The sequence below is a fragment of the Schistocerca nitens genome, chromosome 2 (assembly GCF_023898315.1).
Source record: "Schistocerca nitens isolate TAMUIC-IGC-003100 chromosome 2, iqSchNite1.1, whole genome shotgun sequence".
NCBI classification, from domain to species: domain Eukaryota; kingdom Metazoa; phylum Arthropoda; class Insecta; order Orthoptera; family Acrididae; genus Schistocerca; species Schistocerca nitens.
This window is the reverse complement of record NC_064615.1, coordinates 96,864,807-96,886,902: the sequence shown is the minus strand read 5'-3', so window position 1 is coordinate 96,886,902 and position 22,096 is coordinate 96,864,807. Positions and strand designations below refer to the sequence as shown.

General features: G+C 47.7%; 25 non-coding genes across 25 annotated transcripts; 13 read left to right on the top strand and 12 right to left on the bottom strand.

The window, feature by feature from the left end:
- Positions 1–242: 242 nt before the first annotated feature.
- Trnap-ugg (transfer RNA proline (anticodon UGG)) lies at positions 243–314 on the bottom strand. The gene has a single exon. It is a non-coding gene; the product is annotated as a tRNA-Pro (tRNA).
- A 557-nt stretch (positions 315–871) lies between these two features.
- Positions 872–943, top strand: Trnaq-uug (transfer RNA glutamine (anticodon UUG)). Its single transcript has one exon. It is a non-coding gene; the product is annotated as a tRNA-Gln (tRNA).
- A 479-nt stretch (positions 944–1,422) lies between these two features.
- Positions 1,423–1,494, bottom strand: Trnap-ugg (transfer RNA proline (anticodon UGG)). Its single transcript has one exon. It is a non-coding gene; the product is annotated as a tRNA-Pro (tRNA).
- Positions 1,495–2,051: 557 nt separating this feature from the next.
- Positions 2,052–2,123, top strand: Trnaq-uug (transfer RNA glutamine (anticodon UUG)). The gene has a single exon. It is a non-coding gene; the product is annotated as a tRNA-Gln (tRNA).
- Positions 2,124–2,602: 479 nt separating this feature from the next.
- Trnap-ugg (transfer RNA proline (anticodon UGG)) lies at positions 2,603–2,674 on the bottom strand. Its single transcript has one exon. It is a non-coding gene; the product is annotated as a tRNA-Pro (tRNA).
- Positions 2,675–3,231: 557 nt separating this feature from the next.
- Trnaq-uug (transfer RNA glutamine (anticodon UUG)) lies at positions 3,232–3,303 on the top strand. The gene has a single exon. It is a non-coding gene; the product is annotated as a tRNA-Gln (tRNA).
- A 6,947-nt stretch (positions 3,304–10,250) lies between these two features.
- On the bottom strand, positions 10,251–10,322 carry Trnap-ugg (transfer RNA proline (anticodon UGG)). Its single transcript has one exon. It is a non-coding gene; the product is annotated as a tRNA-Pro (tRNA).
- Positions 10,323–10,873: 551 nt separating this feature from the next.
- Trnaq-uug (transfer RNA glutamine (anticodon UUG)) lies at positions 10,874–10,945 on the top strand. Its single transcript has one exon. It is a non-coding gene; the product is annotated as a tRNA-Gln (tRNA).
- A 479-nt stretch (positions 10,946–11,424) lies between these two features.
- Trnap-ugg (transfer RNA proline (anticodon UGG)) lies at positions 11,425–11,496 on the bottom strand. Its single transcript has one exon. It is a non-coding gene; the product is annotated as a tRNA-Pro (tRNA).
- A 557-nt stretch (positions 11,497–12,053) lies between these two features.
- Trnap-ugg (transfer RNA proline (anticodon UGG)) lies at positions 12,054–12,125 on the top strand. The gene has a single exon. It is a non-coding gene; the product is annotated as a tRNA-Pro (tRNA).
- Positions 12,126–13,401: 1,276 nt separating this feature from the next.
- On the top strand, positions 13,402–13,473 carry Trnap-ugg (transfer RNA proline (anticodon UGG)). Its single transcript has one exon. It is a non-coding gene; the product is annotated as a tRNA-Pro (tRNA).
- A 479-nt stretch (positions 13,474–13,952) lies between these two features.
- On the bottom strand, positions 13,953–14,024 carry Trnap-ugg (transfer RNA proline (anticodon UGG)). The gene has a single exon. It is a non-coding gene; the product is annotated as a tRNA-Pro (tRNA).
- A 557-nt stretch (positions 14,025–14,581) lies between these two features.
- Positions 14,582–14,653, top strand: Trnap-ugg (transfer RNA proline (anticodon UGG)). The gene has a single exon. It is a non-coding gene; the product is annotated as a tRNA-Pro (tRNA).
- Positions 14,654–15,132: 479 nt separating this feature from the next.
- Trnap-ugg (transfer RNA proline (anticodon UGG)) lies at positions 15,133–15,204 on the bottom strand. Its single transcript has one exon. It is a non-coding gene; the product is annotated as a tRNA-Pro (tRNA).
- Positions 15,205–15,761: 557 nt separating this feature from the next.
- Positions 15,762–15,833, top strand: Trnap-ugg (transfer RNA proline (anticodon UGG)). Its single transcript has one exon. It is a non-coding gene; the product is annotated as a tRNA-Pro (tRNA).
- A 479-nt stretch (positions 15,834–16,312) lies between these two features.
- Trnap-ugg (transfer RNA proline (anticodon UGG)) lies at positions 16,313–16,384 on the bottom strand. The gene has a single exon. It is a non-coding gene; the product is annotated as a tRNA-Pro (tRNA).
- A 557-nt stretch (positions 16,385–16,941) lies between these two features.
- Trnaq-uug (transfer RNA glutamine (anticodon UUG)) lies at positions 16,942–17,013 on the top strand. Its single transcript has one exon. It is a non-coding gene; the product is annotated as a tRNA-Gln (tRNA).
- Positions 17,014–17,492: 479 nt separating this feature from the next.
- Trnap-ugg (transfer RNA proline (anticodon UGG)) lies at positions 17,493–17,564 on the bottom strand. Its single transcript has one exon. It is a non-coding gene; the product is annotated as a tRNA-Pro (tRNA).
- Positions 17,565–18,121: 557 nt separating this feature from the next.
- Positions 18,122–18,193, top strand: Trnap-ugg (transfer RNA proline (anticodon UGG)). Its single transcript has one exon. It is a non-coding gene; the product is annotated as a tRNA-Pro (tRNA).
- Positions 18,194–18,672: 479 nt separating this feature from the next.
- Positions 18,673–18,744, bottom strand: Trnap-ugg (transfer RNA proline (anticodon UGG)). The gene has a single exon. It is a non-coding gene; the product is annotated as a tRNA-Pro (tRNA).
- A 557-nt stretch (positions 18,745–19,301) lies between these two features.
- On the top strand, positions 19,302–19,373 carry Trnaq-uug (transfer RNA glutamine (anticodon UUG)). The gene has a single exon. It is a non-coding gene; the product is annotated as a tRNA-Gln (tRNA).
- A 479-nt stretch (positions 19,374–19,852) lies between these two features.
- Positions 19,853–19,924, bottom strand: Trnap-ugg (transfer RNA proline (anticodon UGG)). Its single transcript has one exon. It is a non-coding gene; the product is annotated as a tRNA-Pro (tRNA).
- Positions 19,925–20,481: 557 nt separating this feature from the next.
- On the top strand, positions 20,482–20,553 carry Trnap-ugg (transfer RNA proline (anticodon UGG)). The gene has a single exon. It is a non-coding gene; the product is annotated as a tRNA-Pro (tRNA).
- A 479-nt stretch (positions 20,554–21,032) lies between these two features.
- Positions 21,033–21,104, bottom strand: Trnap-ugg (transfer RNA proline (anticodon UGG)). Its single transcript has one exon. It is a non-coding gene; the product is annotated as a tRNA-Pro (tRNA).
- A 557-nt stretch (positions 21,105–21,661) lies between these two features.
- Trnaq-uug (transfer RNA glutamine (anticodon UUG)) lies at positions 21,662–21,733 on the top strand. The gene has a single exon. It is a non-coding gene; the product is annotated as a tRNA-Gln (tRNA).
- The last annotated feature ends 363 nt before the right edge of the window (positions 21,734–22,096 follow it).

The window sequence follows — 22,096 nt, the reverse complement described above, 5'->3', positions numbered from 1 at the left end:
AAACTTGCATGCGATGTACTAGTTCCTGGGAAACTAATAGAATCGTTGTACGTGCCAGTCTTTACGTATAGATATAAGTAAGCGAAGACGGCTTAATCCTGGCACGTAGATTGCTTTCCGCAAGACGCACCTGAGAGTCTGATGGGCCGGTGGCCCGACATGCAGTTTGTCCTGTTGCATGGCTTACTTTCAGAGAATCGCAAGTTTATCGTAGTGCTTGGTTGTCGCGAAAGTGAAAAGTAGGGCCTGTCCGGGATTTGAACCCGGGACCTCCTGCACCCAAAGCAGGAATCATACCCCTAGACCAACAGGCCGCACATGGAAGCAGGTCTGCACCCCGCCACCTACTGAGGTCTTGCCGCACTTGCTAGTTGCAGCATCCGATCTGGACCATATTCTCAAATAGGTTTCTTAATCCGGCACCTACAACATGCGCTGTGCTGAACACCAGTGTATGTGAATGCTGAAACAGCTGCTTGAGTTGTGTGACAGAATTTCGACCGTGTGAAGTGCAAATGTTATCGTGTCACGCACTATCCGCCCACTACGTAGCGTTCTGTGTCAGCACGCAGTTTTCGACGGTACTCTGTGTCCATAGCTGTTTTCATAGCTAGGCTGCTTCCAGCACAAAGCATCCACCATACGAAAGTGGCTGTTCGGGGATTTTGGTTACCTGAGCCTTCGACATCACTTCATGTACGAATACTGGCAAGAATTCTCGCTACATTCGAAGGTGCTCCTTCCACTTCCAGCCTACTTGGTTGGTTCATTTGCCACGCAAACACTTCCTGAGGACGCTACATGTAATAACATCGCATCTTATCTGCTTAATTACATGATGCTACTGAATTTAAGACCGCTGCAGGCATCCGGTTCCATGGTGTAATGGTTAGCACTCTGGACTTTGAATCCAGCGATCCGAGTTCGAGTCTCGGTGGAACCTGGCGCTGTGTTTTGCGATCGTTTCTAGAAATGAGTACGAGCCGGTAGTTGGAGTTGTATATGCAATTGGTAATTGCAGTCCACACGTGAATGGGGAACGCTGCAAATGCTTATGATTTTGCTAATAGGATTAATAACGGGACGTAAGGGGATCAACTGCGAGAAGACGACCTCAGCTGTTTCTCCCAGCAAGAAAGACATCTCACCCTTTTGTGTGCTGCATGCGCATGCATTTAACAAACTTGCATGCGAAGTACTAGTTCCTGGGAAACTAATAGAATCGTTGTACGTGCCAGTCTTTACGTATAGGTATAAGTAAGCGAAGACGGCTTAATCCTGACAGGTAGATTGCTTTCCACAAGACGCACCTGAGGGTCTGATGGGCCGGTGGCACGACATGCAGTTTGTCCTGTTGCATGGCTTACTTTCAGAGAATCGCAAGTTTATCGTAGTGCTTGGTTGTCGCGAAAGTGAAAAGTAGAGCCTGTCCGGGATTTGAATCCGGGACCTCCTGCACCCAAAGCAGGAATCATACCCCTAGACCAACAGGCCGCACATGGAAGCAGGTCTGCACCCCGCCACCTACTGAGGTCTTGCCGCACTTGCTAGTTGCAGCATCCGATCTGGACCATATTCTCAAAGAGGTTTCTTAATCCGGCACCTACAACATGCGCTGTGCTGAACACCAGTGTATGTGAATGCTGAAACAGCTGCTTGAGTTGTGTGACAGAATTTCGACCGTGTGAAGTGCAAATGTTATCGTGTCACGCACTATCCGCCCACTACGTAGCGTTCTGTGTCAGCACGCAGTTTTCGACGGTACTCTGTGTCCATAGCTGTTTTCATAGCTAGGCTGCTTCCAGCACAAAGCATCCACCATACGAAAGTGGCTGTTCGGCGATTTTGGTTACCTGAGCCTTCGACATCACTTCATGTACGAATACTGGCAAGAATTCTCGCTACATTCGAAGGTGCTCCTTCCACTTCCAGCCTACTTGGTTGGTTCATTTGCCACGCAAACACTTCCTGAGGACGCTACATGTAATAACATCGCATCTTATCTGCCTAATTACATGATGCTACTGAATTTAAGACCGCTGCAGGCATCCGGTTCCATGGTGTAATGGTTAGCACTCTGGAGTTTGAATCCAGCGATCCGAGTTCGAGTCTCGGTGGAACCTGGCGCTGTGTTTTGCGATCGTTTCTAGAAATGAGTACGAGCCGGTAGTTGGAGTTGTATATGCAATTGGTAATTGCAGTCCACACGTGAATGGGGAACGCTGCAAATGCTTATGATTTTGCTACTAGGATTAATAACGGGACGTAAGGGGATCAACTGCGAGAAGACGACCTCAGCTGTTTCTCCCAGCAAGAAAGACATCTCACCCTTTTGTGTGCTGCATGCGCATGCATTTAACAAACTTGCATGCGAAGTACTAGTTCCTGGGAAACTAATAGAATCGTTGTACGTGCCAGTCTTTACGTATAGGTATAAGTAAGCGAAGACGGCTTAATCCTGACAGGTAGATTGCTTTCCACAAGACGCACCTGAGGGTCTGATGGGCCGGTGGCACGACATGCAGTTTGTCCTGTTGCATGGCTTACTTTCAGAGAATCTCAAGTTTATCGTAGTGCTTGGTTGTCACGAAAGTGAAAAGTAGGGCCTGTCCGGGATTTGAACCCGGTACCTCCTGCACCCAAAGCAGGAATCATACCCCTAGACCAACAGGCCGCACATGGAAGCAGGTCTGCACCCCGCCACCTACTGAGGTCTTGCCGCACTTGCTAGTTGCATCATCCGATCTGGACCATATTCTGAAAGAGGTTTCTTAATCCGGCACCTACAACATGCGCTGTGCTGAACACCAGTGTATGTGAATGCTGAAACAGCTGCTTGAGTTGTGTGACAGAATTTCGACCGTGTGAAGTGCAAATGTTATCGTGTCACGCACTATCCGCCCACTACGTAGCGTTCTGTGTCAGCACGCAGTTTTCGACGGTACTCTGTGTCCATAGCTGTTTTCATAGCTAGGCTGCTTCCAGCACAAAGCATCCACCATACGAAAGTGGCTGTTCGGCGATTTTGGTTACCTGAGCCTTCGACATCACTTCATGTACGAATACTGGCAAGAATTCTCGCTACATTCGAAGGTGCTCCTTCCACTTCCAGCCTACTTGGTTGGTTCATTTGCCACGCAAACACTTCCTGAGGACGCTACATGTAATAACATCGCATCTTATCTGCTTAATTACATGATGCTACTGAATTTAAGACCGCTGCAGGCATCCGGTTCCATGGTGTAATGGTTAGCACTCTGGACTTTGAATCCAGCGATCCGAGTTCGAGTCTCGGTGGAACCTGGCGCTGTGTTTTGCGATCGTTTCTAGAAATGAGTACGAGCCGGTAGTTGGAGTTGTATATGCAATTGGTAATTGCAGTCCACACGTGAATGGGGAACGCTGCAAATGCTTATGATTTTGCTAATAGGATTAATAACGGGACGTAAGGGGATCAACTGCGAGAAGACGACCTCAGCTGTTTCTCCCAGCAAGAAAGACATCTCACCCTTTTGTGTGCTGCATGCGCATGCATTTAACACACTTGCATGCGAAGTACTAGTTCCTGGGAAACTAATAGAATCGTTGTACGTGCCAGTCTTTACGTATAGGTATAAGTAAGCGAAGACGGCTTAATCCTGACAGGTAGATTGCTTTCCACAAGACGCACCTGAGGGTCTGATGGGCCGGTGGCACGACATGCAGTTTGTCCTGTTGCATGGCTTACTTTCAGAGAATCGCAAGTTTATCGTAGTGCTTGGTTGTCGCGAAAGTGAAAAGTAGGGCCTGTCCGGGATTTGAACCCGGGACCTCCTGCACCCAAAGCAGGAATCATACCCCTTTTTTTTTTTTGTACTTTTTCTTATGCAACTTTGTTCCACAGCTCTATTAAATATTTTCCCATTATTTGTTGATAATTGTCCTATACTTGTTCTATGTTTGATGTTTGCAATTGTTTTTAAAGTGTTTGTTAATTTTTCTTTATGTTTACTTTTTTGAAATTTTTTTTGTATTTTTTTTTCTTTTTTTTTTTAAAAAAAGAAAAAATAAACAAATCCCCTCCTTTGGGGAGCACCGTGAACAATTTTTTCAAGAAGAAAGAAAAAACATTTTTGTGTCTCATCTCGGATCCAAGTTTATTCCGCTGATCCATGTTCACCGTTGGAGGGAGGTACCGAGGCGCAGTGGCTGAAGTCAGGACACGGCGCAGAAGCAGTGGGGCCTCTTCGCGGCACTACAGGTGCTCCGTGTCCCAATTCACCCCCACATACCCGGTACACTACCCTATTCCCATTTTCTCGAACACAATTTTAAGCATATTTCCAAAGTTCTTGCCATGATTCTTGTATTGAAGTGTTTTGTGAAATTCGATTGCCATATGCATTTTGAATTGGACAGGATCATCATCGCCAAGTTTGTTAAAGATATAACTAGAATAATTACCCAGTAACCAGCTCACAGCGTTATTTTTCGTCTGTGGGTAAAACTTAAAATCAGGTCGATAGATCATCATCGCCTGGACATTGCCGGGAACACTGCGAGTGATAAGTGCGACTTGTTGCTGAATCCAGTTCCAGTTGTGGAGACGTTCCCCACAGGTGCACCTGTGCAGCACGGTATCTAGGAGGTCGCAGTGAAGACAGAGGTCGGTAGCACTCAGTCCTATCCGGTGGAGTCGCTCATTGGTACTTATTATATTATTGACTGCTTTATACCACGCAGTACGAGCATCCGAGCTCAAAACAGTGGAACCAACGTTTCGCCATACTGTATCCCATTTTACTCCACTATATTTGTTAACAATCGGATTCTGGCTTTCGTGTTCCCTCCTTTCCGCCAAAATGGCTTTTGCCGTTAAAGACTGAGTTTGCCGTAACTGGTGACTAAGGTAGCTATACTCGAGATAATACTCTCTGATATGCTTAAGCCGGTAACAAATAGGTTGAACATTCAGCGGAGGTTCAAGACTGTGTGGCCGGACAGCATGAAATAACTGTGCCGTAAGACCATGAGGTTCCTTCTGTATGATTTCCGCCGTACGGGACACGTACAGAGCCAGTGCTTTGCTCCGTATGTCAACCAATCCCATCCCTCCATGCGTAGGGTGTAGCGCTGCTGTTCGTGCAGATACACGAAAGATCTCGCCTTTCCATAGAAATTACGTAACCGTTGACGTGATATGTTGAGCCACTCCTGCAGGAAGAGGAAGAACCTGCGCCGTGTAGAAGGCCTTAGATAAAACACACGTATTAATCAACGTAATTCTGTCAAATTGGTTCAGACTTCTGTGGTAGTTATCAATTACCGCACCGTTGATTTTTTGAGCCACATCCCTCCAGTTCGCTGCCGTCATGTTTAATGTTGACGCCTTCAACACTATCCCTAGAGCTTTAAGTTCACTGACGTGTGTGGCACATGAAATTTGAAGACGATCAAGGCCTCGCAGATTTAAAAACTTGCTTTTCTGTTCATTTATGTGTGCTCCAGACGCCTGACAGTAGGTCTTGAGGACAGCTTCAAGCTCAGTGACGTCAGACTGATCTCTGATAACAATCCCAACATCATCCGCATAGGCTCCTGTTACGGACTTCACTCCTGAGATCGTTAAACCACTAAGCTTCGCCTGCAGGTGCGTGAGGAGCGGCTCGAGCGAAATGACGAACAGCAACATCGACAAGGGGCTGCCCTGAGGGACTCCTCTGTCGATTAGGAGCCGTTTCGTGAGTTGCGAATTTACGGAAATTTTTGCAGTGATTCCGATGGCCACATTCTTTATCATTGCGATCGCGGACGGTAAAAAGCCCAAGCGCCGCAGTGTCTCTAATAGGTACGTGTGATTGACAAGATCAAATGCCTTAAAAAAATCGAGAAAGAGCAGACCACATCTTACGTTGCTGGCGTCAGCTAACGCAATAATATCCCTATAAAAGGCGACCGTTTGCAGTATAGTCCGCCGAAAAGCACATGTCTGCTGTTTGCAAAGTAGGTTGGAAGTGAGCGGCAGAAACCTCATCTTAACTGCACGAGCTACAATCTTGTAATCGGAATTCAGTAGTGATATCGGCCGAAGATTTGTTACAGATTTTCCACCTCTGGTCTTAGGGAGGAGAACAATTTTACATTCCTTAAACTCTCCTGGAACAGACTGCCCCTGCAAGACCTCGTTCACCATGTCTGTGATCTTCTCTCCTAGTATGTGCCAGAACTTTTTATAAAATTCAATGGGAAGGCCGTCAGGCCCAGGGGACTTGTTAGTAGGGGAACTGCTGATGATGTCGAAAACGTCTTCGTGACTGAAAACCGAAGAAAGACTGTCACTTTCGTCTGCAGTTATCCTCGAAGAAAGAACTTCAAGGAGTTGAGAAGCGCTGTCTGCATGGGGAGCGTTTGAAGTATAAGTCCTGACAAAGTAGCTGTAAAGTTCTCTGACGATATCGCGTTGATTTGTGACCGTCGTGCCATCTTCGAGTTTAAGTTCATCAATGAAAGCCCTTCTTCTATTCTTCGCGTGCTTGACAAGGTGATACAAGGCCACCGTTTCGTCTGCGCGTACTGATTTAACTTTGGATCGAACCTTTAGTCCTTCTAACTGCTCCCGTTTCAGACTGAGTAATTTAGCTTTGATTCTCTGAATTTCCCCTATTCTAGTAGCCATGGCATCCGCTCTGTCATACAAATCTCTTAAGACGGAGTAATAAAATTCCATTGTCCTGCGAATTCCAGTAGCCCGTTCAATACCAAAGGACATAAGAACCCTGCGCAGTTTGGGCTTCGCTTTATAGGTCCACCATGCTATAATGCTAGGGAAGGCATGAATAGTGCGGAGGCACTGGTCCCAAGCACGCCTGACGGCCTCCTCCAGATCTGAGTCGGTTAATAATGAAAGATTAAGATGCCACTGATTTTTAAACCAGCGCGTGGGTTGTTGTTGTAAGTTGATACACGCAACCACGCCACTGTGGTCTGAGAAGCTGGTAGGAATAGTTTCTACATTTAATAAGTGAGTTGCTAAATTATCAGACACATAAATCCTGTCGATCCTGCTACAGGAATTGCCAACGATGTGTGTGTACCTCACTAAAGTTGGGTACCGAGCTTCCCAGGTATCTTTGAGTTTAAGATCATAAACAAGACGGTTTAAATCAGGTGAATAATTAAAATTTGGTGTCTGATCTTTTCTGGACAATACACAATTAAAATCACCTCCAATGATCAGCTGCGTAGGATTGTTCCGCAGTAAATAAATGATATCTTCCTTATAAAAGCGTGCTCTGTCAGCTCTACGAGTACTCCCGGAAGGCGCGTACAAATTAATAACAGTAACGCCAAAAATATTGACACTCAGTCCTCGACCGGATTCTAATCTTTCAATGTGGGCAACTGGAATACCTTCCCTAATTAAGACGGCAGTCCCCACGTTCGTTTCCGGGGAAGAATTCATTATTGCAACAAAACCGGTAAGGTTTATGTGCTGCAAGGCCACCTCTTGTAAAAGGGCGACGTCTGTATCCGACTCGTAAAGATATTGTTGTAGAGCACGTACCTTGACGTCAGATCGGATCTTGTTAATATTTAACGTTGTTATTTTATAAGCCTGTGACATACTGAGACCTATGCAGGAAGGGGGATAAATTAATCATCGCCAAAGGTCGGATCGTCATGCCATTCCATTTGCGTATCCGGTTGTAAAGCCAAGTCATGCTCGTTGTGTTTGCCCCCGGCATCTGTATTCTTAGTTTTCTTTCGGACAACGTTCACATTTGGTTGGATTCTGTTCCTGCGGCGCCCACTATGAGCCATCTCGGCAGACGGCGGCGTGGGCGGGTCATGGGGAACGTCAACGGCCGACGACGGGCCCGACACTACGGCCGGAATCACTCGCGGCGTGTCCTCCGGCGGCAAACCAGCTGCGGAAGTACTTTCGCTATCAACACGTTTGTCATCAAACTCCACATGAAGTGGTTTGTTGACATTTTCCGACACCGACTGCTGTTTATGTTCGCGTTCCGTGTTATGACAACATTCCTGTTGTGTTTCCGTGTCGCGAGCCGCCGCCGTTGGCCGTCCGGCATCCTCATCTAGAGGTGTGGTCTGTGTACTATCACAACTGTCTACGCCGTGGTGAACCCCTGCAGCGACCTGCTGTTCACAATTCGATCGGTCTACCGGAACCTGGTGCTGTGGTTGGTCGGAGGGCCGACCATCCGTCCCCTGCGACGCCGCGACAGCAGCTGAATTGTCACTATGTGACATGCCAGAGGAAAAATCGTCTACGAGAACGGGACCTTTTACGAACTTAGTATCAGATCTACGTTCCTGCGAGTCTTGTCTCTTTGATTCTGGTGTACTGTGGGTTTCGTCCTCAGAACTACTACCGTCACAAGTCCTACGCCGTTTGTTGGTAGCAGTGTCTCCGGTCGCAAGTGTCGGTTCGTCCGCACTTTTCCGAGGCAAGGTTGGAAATTCCTCAATGCGCACGACTTCCGGTTTATGCAACGCAGATGCACCACCGGCTGTAGCACTTTCTGCCGCTTGATTATCGGTAATAATCTCCGCGAGCGTTAACCGTTTCCGTTGCTGTAAGGAATTTTTTAAGACGAAAACTCGTTTGGGACAATCTTGACGCATGTGGCCACTCTCATTGCAGATGTGACACGTCAAAGTTTGACCAGAGTACGTAACTTGAACCCTGTAGTCGCAAACCATAATATGGGAAGGAATATTGACCTTCACATGCATATCGACTGACCGAACACCACTGAAACACTGCAGGCGATGCTGGCTAGACCAGCGTTCATTTCGAATCTGTTTGACATCCCCATACTTGCTTAACACATCTTTCAAATAACAATTTTCAACTTCTGGGGGCAGATTAAAAATACGTACATTTTTATATTCTACGTCGGCATTAGTAACGGTAACGGTACTTACAGAGTTATCCCGATGTCGGAACTCAACTCGCCCGCCATGCTTCATGAGTACCTTATCCAGCAACACAGGGTTCAGTAATTTGACAAAAAAACAATACTGCTCCATGTCGTAATACGCAGTGTGCACCTGATCAGAATTGATACCAATAACGTCCACTATCCAATCATGAATTTCCAGTGACGTCGGTTGTACGTGACGGGTTGACTTTTCAAATTCGAAACGGAGGGTACTTTTCCTGGGAAATAACCTGGCCATAGCACAAATTTACAAGCGGTCGAGGCCGCTAAATAATAACAGCGAAAAAGGTTAGAAACTTCACCACAATTAACGGAAAAACAATCACTGCACGACCAACAGAAAGTAGAAAAAACACAAATATCACAACTCGTAAACACACCGGTTAACAGCGCTCTCAGCACGTCCGAATAGCTCCGTGTCTCAAGCGCGACTGGACCAACAGGCGGCACATGGAAGAAGGTCTGCACCCCGCCACCTACTGAGGTCTTGCCGCACTTGCTAGTTGCAGCATCCGATCTGGACCATATTCTCAAAGAGGTTTCTTAATCCGGCACCTACAACATGCGCTGTGCTGAACACCAGTGTATGTGAATGCTGAAACAGCTGCTTGAGTTGGTGTGACAGAATTTCGACCGTGTGAAGTGCAAATGTCATCGTGTCACGCCTATCCGCCCACTACGTAGCGTTCTGTGTCAGCACGCAGTTTCGACGGTACTCTGTGTCCATAGCTGTTTTCATAGCTAGGCTGCTTCCAGCACAAAGCATCCACCATACGAAAGTGGCTGTTCGGCGATTTTGGTTACCTGAGCCTTCGACATCACTTCATGTACGAATACTGGCAAGAATTCTCGCTACATTCGAAGGTGCTCCTTCCACTTCCAGCCTACTTGGTATTTGCAGTCCACACGTGAATGGGGAACGCTGCAAATGCTTATGATTTTGCTACTAGGATTAATAACGGGACGTAAGGGGATCAACTGCGAGAAGACGACCTCAGCTGTTTCTCCCAGCAAGAAAGACATCTCACCCTTTTGTGTGCTGCATGCGCATGCATTTAACAAACTTGCATGCGAAGTACTAGTTCCTGGGAAACTAATAGAATCGTTGTACGTGCCAGTCTTTACGTATAGGTATAAGTAAGCGAAGACGGCTTAATCCTGACACGTAGATTGCTTTCCACAAGACGCACCTGAGGGTCTGATGGGCCGGTGGCCCGACATGCAGTTTGTCCTGTTGCATGGCTTACTTTCAGAGAATCGCAAGTTGATCGTAGTGCTTGGTTGTCGCGAAAGTGAAAAGTAGGGCCTGTCCGGGATTTGAACCCGGGACCTCCTGCACCCAAAGCAGGAATCATACCCCTAGACCAACAGGCCGCACATGAAAGCAGGTCTGCACCCCGCCACCTACTGAGGTCTTGCCGCACTTGCTAGTTGCAGCATCCGATCTGGACCATATTCTCAAAGAGGTTTCTTAATCCGGCACCTACAACATGCGCTGTGCTGAACACCAGTGTATGTGAATGCTGAAACAGCTGCTTGAGTTGTGTGACAGAATTTCGACCGTGTGAAGTGCAAATGTTATCGTGTCACGCACTATCCGCCCACTACGTAGCGTTCTGTGTCAGCACGCAGTTTTCGACGGTACTCTGTGTCCATAGCTGTTTTCATAGCTAGGCTGCTTCCAGCACAAAGCATCCACCATACGAAAGTGGCTGTTCGGCGATTTTGGTTACCTGAGCCTTCGACATCACTTCATGTACGAATACTGGCAAGAATTCTCGCTACATTCGAAGGTGCTCCTTCCAGCCTACATGGTTGGTTCATTTGCCACGCAAACTCTTCCTGAGGACGCTACATGTAATAACATCGCATCTTATCTGCTTAATTACATGATGCTACTGAATTTAAGACCGCTGCAGGCATCCGGTTCCATGGTGTAATGGTTAGCACTCTGGACTTTGAATCCAGCGATCCGAGTTCGAGTCTCGGTGGAACCTGGCGCTGTGTTTTGCGATCGTTTCTAGAAATGAGTACGAGCCGGTAGTTGGAATTGTATATGCAATTGGTAATTTCAGTCCACACGTGAATGGGGAACGCTGCAAATGCTTATGATTTTGCTACTAGGATTAATAACGGGACGTAAGGGGATCAACTGCGAGAAGACGACCTCAGCTGTTTCTCCCAGCAAGAAAGACATCTCACCCTTTTGTGTGCTGCATGCGCATGCATTTAACAAACTTGCATGCGAAGTACTAGTTCCTGGGAAACTAATAGAATCGTTGTACGTGCCAGTCTTTACGTATAGGTATAAGTAAGCGAAGACGGCTTAATCCTGACACGTAGATTGCTTTCCACAAGACGCACCTGAGAGTCTGATGGGCCGGTGGCCCGACATGCAGTTTGTCCTGTTGCATGGCTTACTTTCAGAGAATCGCAAGTTTATCGTAGTGCTTGGTTGTCGCGAAAGTGAAAAGTAGGGCCTGTCCGGGATTTGAACCCGGGACGTCCTGCACCCAAAGCAGGAATCATACCCCTAGACCAACAGGCCGCACATGGAAGCAGGTCTGCACCCCGCCACCTACTGAAGTCTTGCCGCACTTGCTAGTTGCAGCATCCGATCTGGACCATATTCTCAAAGAGGTTTCTTAATCCGGCACCTACAACATGCGCTGTGCTGAACACCAGTGTATGTGAATGCTGAAACAGCTGCTTGAGTTGTGTGACAGAATTTCGACCGTGTGAAGTGCAAGTGTTATCGTGTCACGCACTATCCGCCCACTACGTAGCGTTCTGTGTCAGCACGCAGTTTTCGACGGTACTCTGTGTCCATAGCTGTTTTCATAGCTAGGCTGCTTCCAGCACAAAGCATCCACCATACGAAAGTGGCTGTTCGGCGATTTTGGTTACCTGAGCCTTCGACATCACTTCATGTACGAATACTGGCAAGAATTCTCGCTACATTCGAAGGTGCTCCTTCCACTTCCAGCCTACTTGGTTGGTTCATTTGCCACGCAAACACTTCCTGAGGACGCTACATGTAATAACATCGCATCTTATCTGCCTAATTACATGATGCTACTGAATTTAAGACCGCTGCAGGCATCCGGTTCCATGGTGTAATGGTTAGCTCTCTGGACTTGGAATCCAGCGATCCGAGTTCGAGTCTCGGTGGAACCTGGCGCTGTGTTTTGCGATCGTTTCTAGAAATGAGTACGAGCCGGTAGTTGGAATTGTATATGCAATTGGTAATTGCAGTCCACACGTGAATGGGGAACGCTGCAAATGCTTATGATTTTGCTACTAGGATTAATAACGGGACGTAAGGGGATCAACTGCGAGAAGACGACCTCAGGTGTTTCTCCCAGCAGGAAAGACATCTCACCCTTTTGTGTGCTGCATGCGCATGCATTTAACAAACTTGCATGCGATGTACTAGTTCCTGGGAAACTAATAGAATCGTTGTACGTGCCAGTCTTTACGTATAGATATAAGTAAGCGAAGACGGCTTAATCCTGGCACGTAGATTGCTTTCCGCAAGACGCACCTGAGAGTCTGATGGGCCGGTGGCCCGACATGGAGTTTGTCCTGTTGCATGGCTTACTTTCAGAGAATCGCAAGTTTATCGTAGTGCTTGGTTGTCGCGAAAGTGAAAAGTAGGTCCTGTCCGGGATTAGAACCCGGGACCTACTGCACCCAAAGCAGGAATCATACCCCTTTTTTTTTAATCTCATTTTGTTCGCTATTGTTTGTTGCATCTGCTCGGGGCGGACGTCGTAAGACATCCATTTATGTTCGTTGTTGATCGATTGACTCAGTTTATTTATTACAGAGAGCACGTAACCCTCTGACCGAACACCTGAGCTACCGTGCCGGCAATACCCCTAGACCAACAGGCCGCACATGGAAGCAGGTCTGCACCCCGCCACCTACTGAGGTCTTGCCGCACTTGCTAGTTGCAGCATCCGATCTGGACCATATTCTCAAAGAGGTTTCTTAATCCGGCACCTACAACATGCGCTGTGCTGAACACCAGTGTATGTGAATGCTGAAACAGCTGCTTGAGTTGTGTGACAGAATTTCGACCGTGTGAAGTGCAAATGTTATCGTGTCACGCACTATCCGCCCACTACGTAGCGTTCTGTGTCAGCACGCAGTTTTCGACGGTACTCTGTGTCCATAGCTGTTTTCATAGCTAGGCTGCTTCCAGCACAAAGCATCCACCATACGAAAGTGGCTGTTCGGCGATTTTGGTTACCTGAGCCTTCGACATCACTTCATGTACGAATACTGGCAAGAATTCTCGCTACATTCGAAGGTGCTCCTTCCACTTCCAGCCTACTTGGTTGGTTCATTTGCCACGCAAACACTTCCTGAGGACGCTACATGTAATAACATCGCATCTTATCTGCTTAATTACATGATGCTACTGAATTTAAGACCGCTGCAGGCATCCGGTAACATGGTGTAATGGTTAGCACTCTGGACTTGGAATCCAGCGATCCGAGTTCGAGTCTCGGTGGAACCTGGCGCTGTGTTTTGCGATCGTTTCTAGAAATGAGTACGAGCCGGTAGTTGGAATTGTATATGCAATTGGTAATTGCAGTCCACACGTGAATGGGGAACGCTGCAAATGCTTATGATTTTGCTACTAGGATTAATAACGGGACGTAAGGGGATCAACTGCGAGAAGACGACCTCAGCTGTCTCTCCCAGCAAGAAAGACATCTCACCCTTTTGTGTGCTGCATGCGCATGCATTTAACAAACTTGCATGCGAAGTACTAGTTCCTGGGAAACTAATAGAATCGTTGTACGTGCCAGTCTTTACGTATAGGTATAAGTAAGCGAAGACGGCTTAATCCTGACACGTAGATTGCTTTCCACAAGACGCACCTGAGGGTCTGATGGGCCGGTGGCCCGACATGCAGTTTGTCCTGTTGCATGGCTTACTTTCAGAGAATCGCAAGTTTATCGTAGTGCTTGGTTGTCGCGAAAGTGAAAAGTAGGGCCTGTCCGGGATTTGAACCCGGGACCTCCTGCACCCAAAGCAGGAATCATACCCCTAGACCAACAGGCCGCACGTGGAAGCAGGTCTGCACCCCGCCACCTACTGAGGTCTTGCCGCACTTGCTAGTTGCAGCATCCGATCTGGACCATATTCTCAAAGAGGTTTCTTAATCCGGCACCTACAACATGCGCTGTGCTGAACACCAGTGTATGTGAATGCTGAAACAGCTGCTTGAGTTGTGTGACAGAATTTCGACCGTGTGAAGTGCAAATGTTATCGTGTCACGCACTATCCGCCCACTACGTAGCGTTCTGTGTCAGCACACAGTTTTCGAAGGTACTCTGTGTCCATAGCTGTTTTCATAGCTAGGCTGCTTCCAGCACAAAGCATCCACCATACGAAAGTGGCTGTTCGGCGATTTTGGTTACCTGAGCCTTCGACATCACTTCATGTACGAATACTGGCAAGAATTCTCGCTACATTCGAAGGTGCTCCTTCCACTTCCAGCCTACTTGGTTGGTTCATTTGCCACGCAAACACTTCCTGAGGACGCTACATGTAATAACATCGCATCTTATCTGCTTAATTACATGATGCTACTGAATTTAAGACCGCTGCAGGCATCCGGTTCCATGGTGTAATGGTTAGCACTCTGGACTTGGAATCCAGCGATCCGAGTTCGAGTCTCGGTGGAACCTGGTGCTGTGTTTTGCGATCGTTTCTAGAAATGAGTACGAGCCGGTAGTTGGAATTGTATATGCAATTGGTAATTGCAGTCCACACGTGAATGGGGAACGCTGCAAATGCTTATGATTTTGCTACTAGGATTAATAACGGGACGTAAGGGGATCAACTGCGAGAAGACGACCTCAGCTGTTTCTCCCAGCAAGAAAGACATCTCACCCTTTTGTGTGCTGCATGCGCATGCATTTAACAAACTTGCATGCGAAGTACTAGTTCCTGGGAAACTAATAGAATCGTTGTACGTGCCAGTCTTTACGTATAGGTATAAGTAAGCGAAGACGGCTTAATCCTGACACGTAGATTGCTTTCCACAAGACGCACCTGAGGGTCTGATGGGCCGGTGGCCCGACATGCAGTTTGTCCTGTTGCATGGCTTACTTTCAGAGAATCGCAAGTTTATCGTAGTGCTTGGTTGTCGCGAAAGTGAAAAGTAGGGCCTGTCCGGGATTTGAACCCGGGACCTCCTGCACCCAAAGCAGGAATCATACCCCTAGACCAACAGGCCGCACATGGAAGCAGGTCTGCACCCCGCCACCTACTGAGGTCTTGCCGCACTTGCTAGTTGCAGCATCCGATCTGGACCATATTCTCAAAGAGGTTTCTTAATCCGGCACCTACAACATGCGCTGTGCTGAACACCAGTGTATGTGAATGCTGAAACAGCTGCTTGAGTTGTGTGACAGAATTTCGACCGTGTGAAGTGCAAATGTTATCGTGTCACGCACTATCCGCCCACTACGTAGCGTTCTGTGTCAGCACGCAGTTTTCGAAGGTACTCTGTGTCCATAGCTGTTTTCATAGCTAGGCTGCTTCCAGCACAAAGCATCCACCATACGAAAGTGGCTGTTCGGCGATTTTGGTTACCTGAGCCTTCGACATCACTTCATGTACGAATACTGGCAAGAATTCTCGCTACATTCGAAGGTGCTCCTTCCACTTCCAGCCTACTTGGTTGGTTCATTTGCCACGCAAACACTTCCTGAGGACGCTACATGTAATAACATCGCATCTTATCTGCTTAATTACATGATGCTACTGAATTTAAGACCGCTGCAGGCATCCGGTTCCATGGTGTAATGGTTAGCACTCTGGACTTGGAATCCAGCGATCCGAGTTCGAGTCTCGGTGGAACCTGGCGCTGTGTTTTGCGATCGTTTCTAGAAATGAGTACGAGCCGGTAGTTGGAATTGTATATGCAATTGGTAATTGCAGTCCACACGTGAATGGGGAACGCTGCAAATGCTTATGATTTTGCTACTAGGATTAATAACGGGACGTAAGGGGATCAACTGCGAGAAGACGACCTCAGCTGTTTCTCCCAGCAACAAAGACATCTCACCCTTTTGTGTGCTGCATGCGCATGCATTTAACAAACTTGCATGCGAAGTACTAGTTCCTGGGAAACTAATAGAATCGTTGTACGTGCCAGTCTTTACGTATAGGTATAAGTAAGCGAAGACGGCTTAATCCTGACACGTAGATTGCTTTCCACAAGACGCACCTGAGGGTCTGATGGGCCGGTGGCCCGACATGCAGTTTGTCCTGTTGCATGGCTTACTTTCAGAGAATCGCAAGTTTATCGTAGTGCTTGGTTGTCGCGAAAGTGAAAAGTAGGGCCTGTCCGGGATTTGACCCCGGGACCTCCTGCACCCAAAGCAGGAATCATACCCCTAGACCAACAGGCCGCACATGGAAGCAGGTCTGCACCCCGCCATCTACTGAGGTCTTGCCGCACTTGCTAGTTGCAGCATCCGATCTGGACCATATTCTCAAAGAGGTTTCTTAATCCGGCACCTACAACATGCGCTGTGCTGAACACCAGTGTATGTGAATGCTGAAACAGCTGCTTGAGTTGTGTGACAGAATTTCGACCGTGTGAAGTGCAAATGTTATCGTGTCACGCACTATCCGCCCACTACGTAGCGTTCTGTGTCAGCACGCAGTTTTCGACGGTACTCTGTGTCCATAGCTGTTTTCATAGCTAGGCTGCTTCCAGCACAAAGCATCCACCATACGAAAGTGGCTGTTCGGCGATTTTGGTTACCTGAGCCTTCGACATCACTTCATGTACGAATACTGGCAAGAATTCTCGCTACATTCGAAGGTGCTCCTTCCACTTCCAGCCTACTTGGTTGGTTCATTTGCCACGCAAACACTTCCTGAGGACGCTACATGTAATAACATCGCATCTTATCTGCTTAATTACATGATGCTACTTAATTTAAGACCGCTGCAGGCATCCGGTTCCATGGTGTAATGGTTAGCACTCTGGACTTTGAATCCAGCGATCCGAGTTCGAGTCTCGGTGGAACCTGGCGCTGTGTTTTGCGATCGTTTCTAGAAATGAGTACGAGCCGGTAATTGGAATTGCATATGCAATTGGTAATTGCAGTCCACACGTGAATGGGGAACGCTGCAAATGCTTATGATTTTGCTACTAGGATTAATAACGGGACGTAAGGGGATCAACTGCGAGAAGACGACCTCAGCTGTCTCTCCCAGCAAGAAAGACATCTCACCCTTTTGTGTGCTGCATGCGCATGCATTTAACAAACTTGCATGCGAAGTACTAGTTCCTGGGAAACTAATAGAATCGTTGTACGTGCCAGTCTTTACGTATAGGTATAAGTAAGCGAAGACGGCTTAATCCTGACACGTAGATTGCTTTCCACAAGACGCACCTGAGGGTCTGATGGGCCGGTGGCCCGACATGCAGTTTGTCCTGTTGCATGGCTTACTTTCAGAGAATCGCAAGTTTATCGTAGTGCTTGGTTGTCGCGAAAGTGAAAAGTAGGGCCTGTCCGGGATTTGAACCCGGGACCTCCTGCACCCAAAGCAGGAATCATACCCCTAGACCAACAGGCCGCACATGGAAGCAGGTCTGCACCCCGCCACCTACTGAGGTCTTGCCGCACTTGCTAGTTGCAGCATCCGATCTGGACCATATTCTCAAAGAGGTTTCTTAATCCGGCACCTACAACATGCGCTGTGCTGAACACCAGTGTATGTGAATGCTGAAACAGCTGCTTGAGTTGTGTGACAGAATTTCGACCGTGTGAAGTGCAAATGTTATCGTGTCACGCACTATCCGCCCACTACGTAGCGTTCTGTGTCAGCACGCAGTTTTCGAAGGTACTCTGTGTCCATAGCTGTTTTCATAGCTAGGCTGCTTCCAGCACAAAGCATCCACCATACGAAAGTGGCTGTTCGGCGATTTTGGTTACCTGAGCCTTCGACATCACTTCATGTACGAATACTGGCAAGAATTCTCGCTACATTCGAAGGTGCTCCTTCCACTTCCAGCCTACTTGGTTGGTTCATTTGCCACGCAAACACTTCCTGAGGACGCTACATGTAATAACATCGCATCTTATCTGCTTAATTACATGATGCTACTGAATTTAAGACCGCTGCAGGCATCCGGTTCCATGGTGTAATGGTTAGCACTCTGGACTTGGAATCCAGCGATCCGAGTTCGAGTCTCGGTGGAACCTGGCGCTGTGTTTTGCGATCGTTTCTAGAAATGAGTACGAGCCGGTAGTTGGAATTGTATATGCAATTGGTAATTGCAGTCCACACGTGAATGGGGAACGCTGCAAATGCTTATGATTTTGCTACTAGGATTAATAACGGGACGTAAGGGGATCAACTGCGAGAAGACGACCTCAGCTGTTTCTCCCAGCAACAAAGACATCTCACCCTTTTGTGTGCTGCATGCGCATGCATTTAACAAACTTGCATGCGAAGTACTAGTTCCTGGGAAACTAATAGAATCGTTGTACGTGCCAGTCTTTACGTATAGGTATAAGTAAGCGAAGACGGCTTAATCCTGACACGTAGATTACTTTCCACAAGACGCACCTGAGGGTCTGATGGGCCGGTGGCCCGACATGCAGTTTGTCCTGTTGCATGGCTTACTTTCAGAGAATCGCAAGTTTATCGTAGTGCTTGGTTGTCGCGAAAGTGAAAAGTAGGGCCTGTCCGGGATTTGACCCCGGGACCTCCTGCACCCAAAGCAGGAATCATACCCCTAGACCAACAGGCCGCACATGGAAGCAGGTCTGCACCCCGCCATCTACTGAGGTCTTGCCGCACTTGCTAGTTGCAGCATCCGATCTGGACCATATTCTCAAAGAGGTTTCTTAATCCGGCACCTACAACATGCGCTGTGCTGAACACCAGTGTATGTGAATGCTGAAACAGCTGCTTGAGTTGTGTGACAGAATTTCGACCGTGTGAAGTGCAAATGTTATCGTGTCACGCACTATCCGCCCACTACGTAGCGTTCTGTGTCAGCACGCAGTTTTCGACGGTACTCTGTGTCCATAGCTGTTTTCATAGCTAGGCTGCTTCCAGCACAAAGCATCCACCATACGAAAGTGGCTGTTCGGCGATTTTGGTTACCTGAGCCTTCGACATCACTTCATGTACGAATACTGGCAAGAATTCTCGCTACATTCGAAGGTGCTCCTTCCACTTCCAGCCTACTTGGTTGGTTCATTTGCCACGCAAACACTTCCTGAGGACGCTACATGTAATAACATCGCATCTTATCAGCTTAATTACATGATGCTACTGAATTTAAGACCGCTGCAGGCATCCGGTTCCACGGTGTAATGGTTAGCACTCTGGACTTTGAATCCAGCGATCCGAGTTCGAGTCTCGGTGGAACCTGGCGCTGTGTTTTGCGATCGTTTCTAGAAATGAGTACGAGCCGGTAGTTGGAATTGTATATGCAATTGGTAATTGCAGTCCACACGTGAATGGGGAACGCTGCAAATGCTTATGATTTTGCTACTAGGATTAATAACGGGACGTAAGGGGATCAACTGCGAGAAGACGACCTCAGCTGTTTCTCCCAGCAAGAAAGACATCTCACCCTTTTGTGTGCTGCATGCGCATGCATTTAACAAACTTGCATGCGAAGTACTAGTTCCTGGGAAACTAATAGAATCGTTGTACGTGCCAGTCTTTACGTATAGGTATAAGTAAGCGAAGACGGCTTAATCCTGACACGTAGATTGCTTTCCACAAGACGCACCTGAGGGTCTGATGGGCCGGTGGCCCGACATGCAGTTTGTCCTGTTGCATGGCTTACTTTCAGAGAATCGCAAGTTTATCGTAGTGCTTGGTTGTCGCGAAAGTGAAAAGTAGGGCCTGTCCGGGATTTGAACCCGGGACCTCCTGCACCCAAAGCAGGAACCATACCCCTAGACCAACAGGCCGCACATGGAAGCAGGTCTGCACCCCGCCACCTACTGAGGTCTTGCCGCACTTGCTAGTTGCAGCATCCGATCTGGACCATATTCTCAAAGAGGTTTCTTAATCCGGCACCTACAACATGCGCTGTGCTGAACACCAGTGTATGTGAATGCTGAAACAGCTGCTTGAGTTGTGTGACAGAATTTCGACCGTGTGAAGTGCAAATGTTATCGTGTCACGCACTATCCGCCCACTACGTAGCGTTCTGTGTCAGCACGCAGTTTTCGACGGTACTCTGTGTCCATAGCTGTTTTCATAGCTAGGCTGCTTCCAGCACAAAGCATCCACCATACGAAAGTGGCTGTTCGGCGATTTTGGTTACCTGAGCCTTCGACATCACTTCATGTACGAATACTGGCAAGAATTCTCGCTACATTCGAAGGTGCTCCTTCCACTTCCAGCCTACTTGGTTGGATCATTTGCCACGCAAACACTTCCTGAGGACGCTACATGTAATAACATCGCATCTTATCTGCTTAATTACATGATGCTACTGAATTTAAGACCGCTGCAGGCATCCGGTTCCATGGTGTAATGGTTAGCACTCTGGACTTGGAATCCAGCGATCCGAGTTCGAGTCTCGGTGGAACCTGGCGCTGTGTTTTGCGATCGTTTCTAGAAATGAGTACGAGCCGGTAGTTGGAATTGTATATGCAATTGGTAATTGCAGTCCACACGTGAATGGGGAACGCTGCAAATGCTTATGATTTTGCTACTAGGATTAATAACGGGACGTAAGGGGATCAACTGCGAGAAGACGACCTCAGCTGTTTCTCCCAGCAAGAAAGACATCTCACCCTTTTGTGTGCTGCATGCGCATGCATTTAACAAACTTGCATGCGAAGTACTAGTTCCTGGGAAACTAATAGAATCGTTGTACGTGCCAGTCTTTACGTATAGGTATAAGTATGCGAAGACGGCTTAATCCTGACACGTAGATTGCTTTCCACAAGACGCACCTGAGGGTCTGATGGGCCGGTGGCCCGACATGCAGTTTGTCCTGTTGCATGGCTTACTTTCAGAGAATCGCAAGTTTATCGTAGTGCTTGGTTGTCGCGAAAGTGAAAAGTAGGGCCTGTCCGGGATTTGAACCCGGGACCTCCTGCACCCAAAGCAGGAATCATACCCCTAGACCAACAGGCCGCACATGGAAGCAGGTCTGCACCCCGCCACCTACTGAGGTCTTGCCGCACTTGCTAGTTGCAGCATCCGATCTGGACCATATTCTCAAAGAGGTTTCTTAATCCGGCACCTACAACATGCGCTGTGCTGAACACCAGTGTATGTGAATGCTGAAACAGCTGCTTGAGTTGTGTGACAGAATTTCGACCGTGTGAAGTGCAAATGTTATCGTGTCACGCACTATCCGCCCACTACGTAGCGTTCTGTGTCAGCACGCAGTTTTCGACGGTACTCTGTGTCCATAGCTGTTTTCATAGCTAGGCTGCTTCCAGCACAAAGCATCCACCATACGAAAGTGGCTGTTCGGCGATTTTGGTTACCTGAGCCTTCGACATCACTTCATGTACGAATACTGGCAAGAATTCTCGCTACATTCGAAGGTGCTCCTTCCACTTCCAGCCTACTTGGTTGGTTCATTTGCCACGCAAACACTTCCTGAGCACGCTACGTGTAATAACATCGCATCTTATCGGCTTAATTACATGATGCTACTGAATTTAAGATCGCTACAGGCATACGGTTCCAGGGTGTAATGGTTAGCACTCTGGACTTTGAATCCAGCGATCCGAGTTCGAGTCTCGGTGGAACTTGACGCTGTGTTTTGCGATCGTTTCTAGAAATGTGTACGAGCCGGTATTTGGTATTGTATATGCAGAATTTTTTATGCAAATTGTTAATAGCAGCCCACACGTGAGTGGGGAACGCTCCAAATGCTTATACTTTTGCTACTGGGATTAATAACGGGACGTAAGGGGTTCAACTGCGGGAAGATAACTTAAGCAATTTCTCCCAGCAGGAAACACATCTCTCCGTTTTGGGTGCTGCATGCGCATGCATTTAACAAACTTTCATGCGATGTACTAGTTCCTGGGAAACTAATAGAATCGTTGTACGTGCCAGTCTTTACGTATATACAGTAAGTAAGTAAGCGAAGACGGCTTAATCCTGCCCCG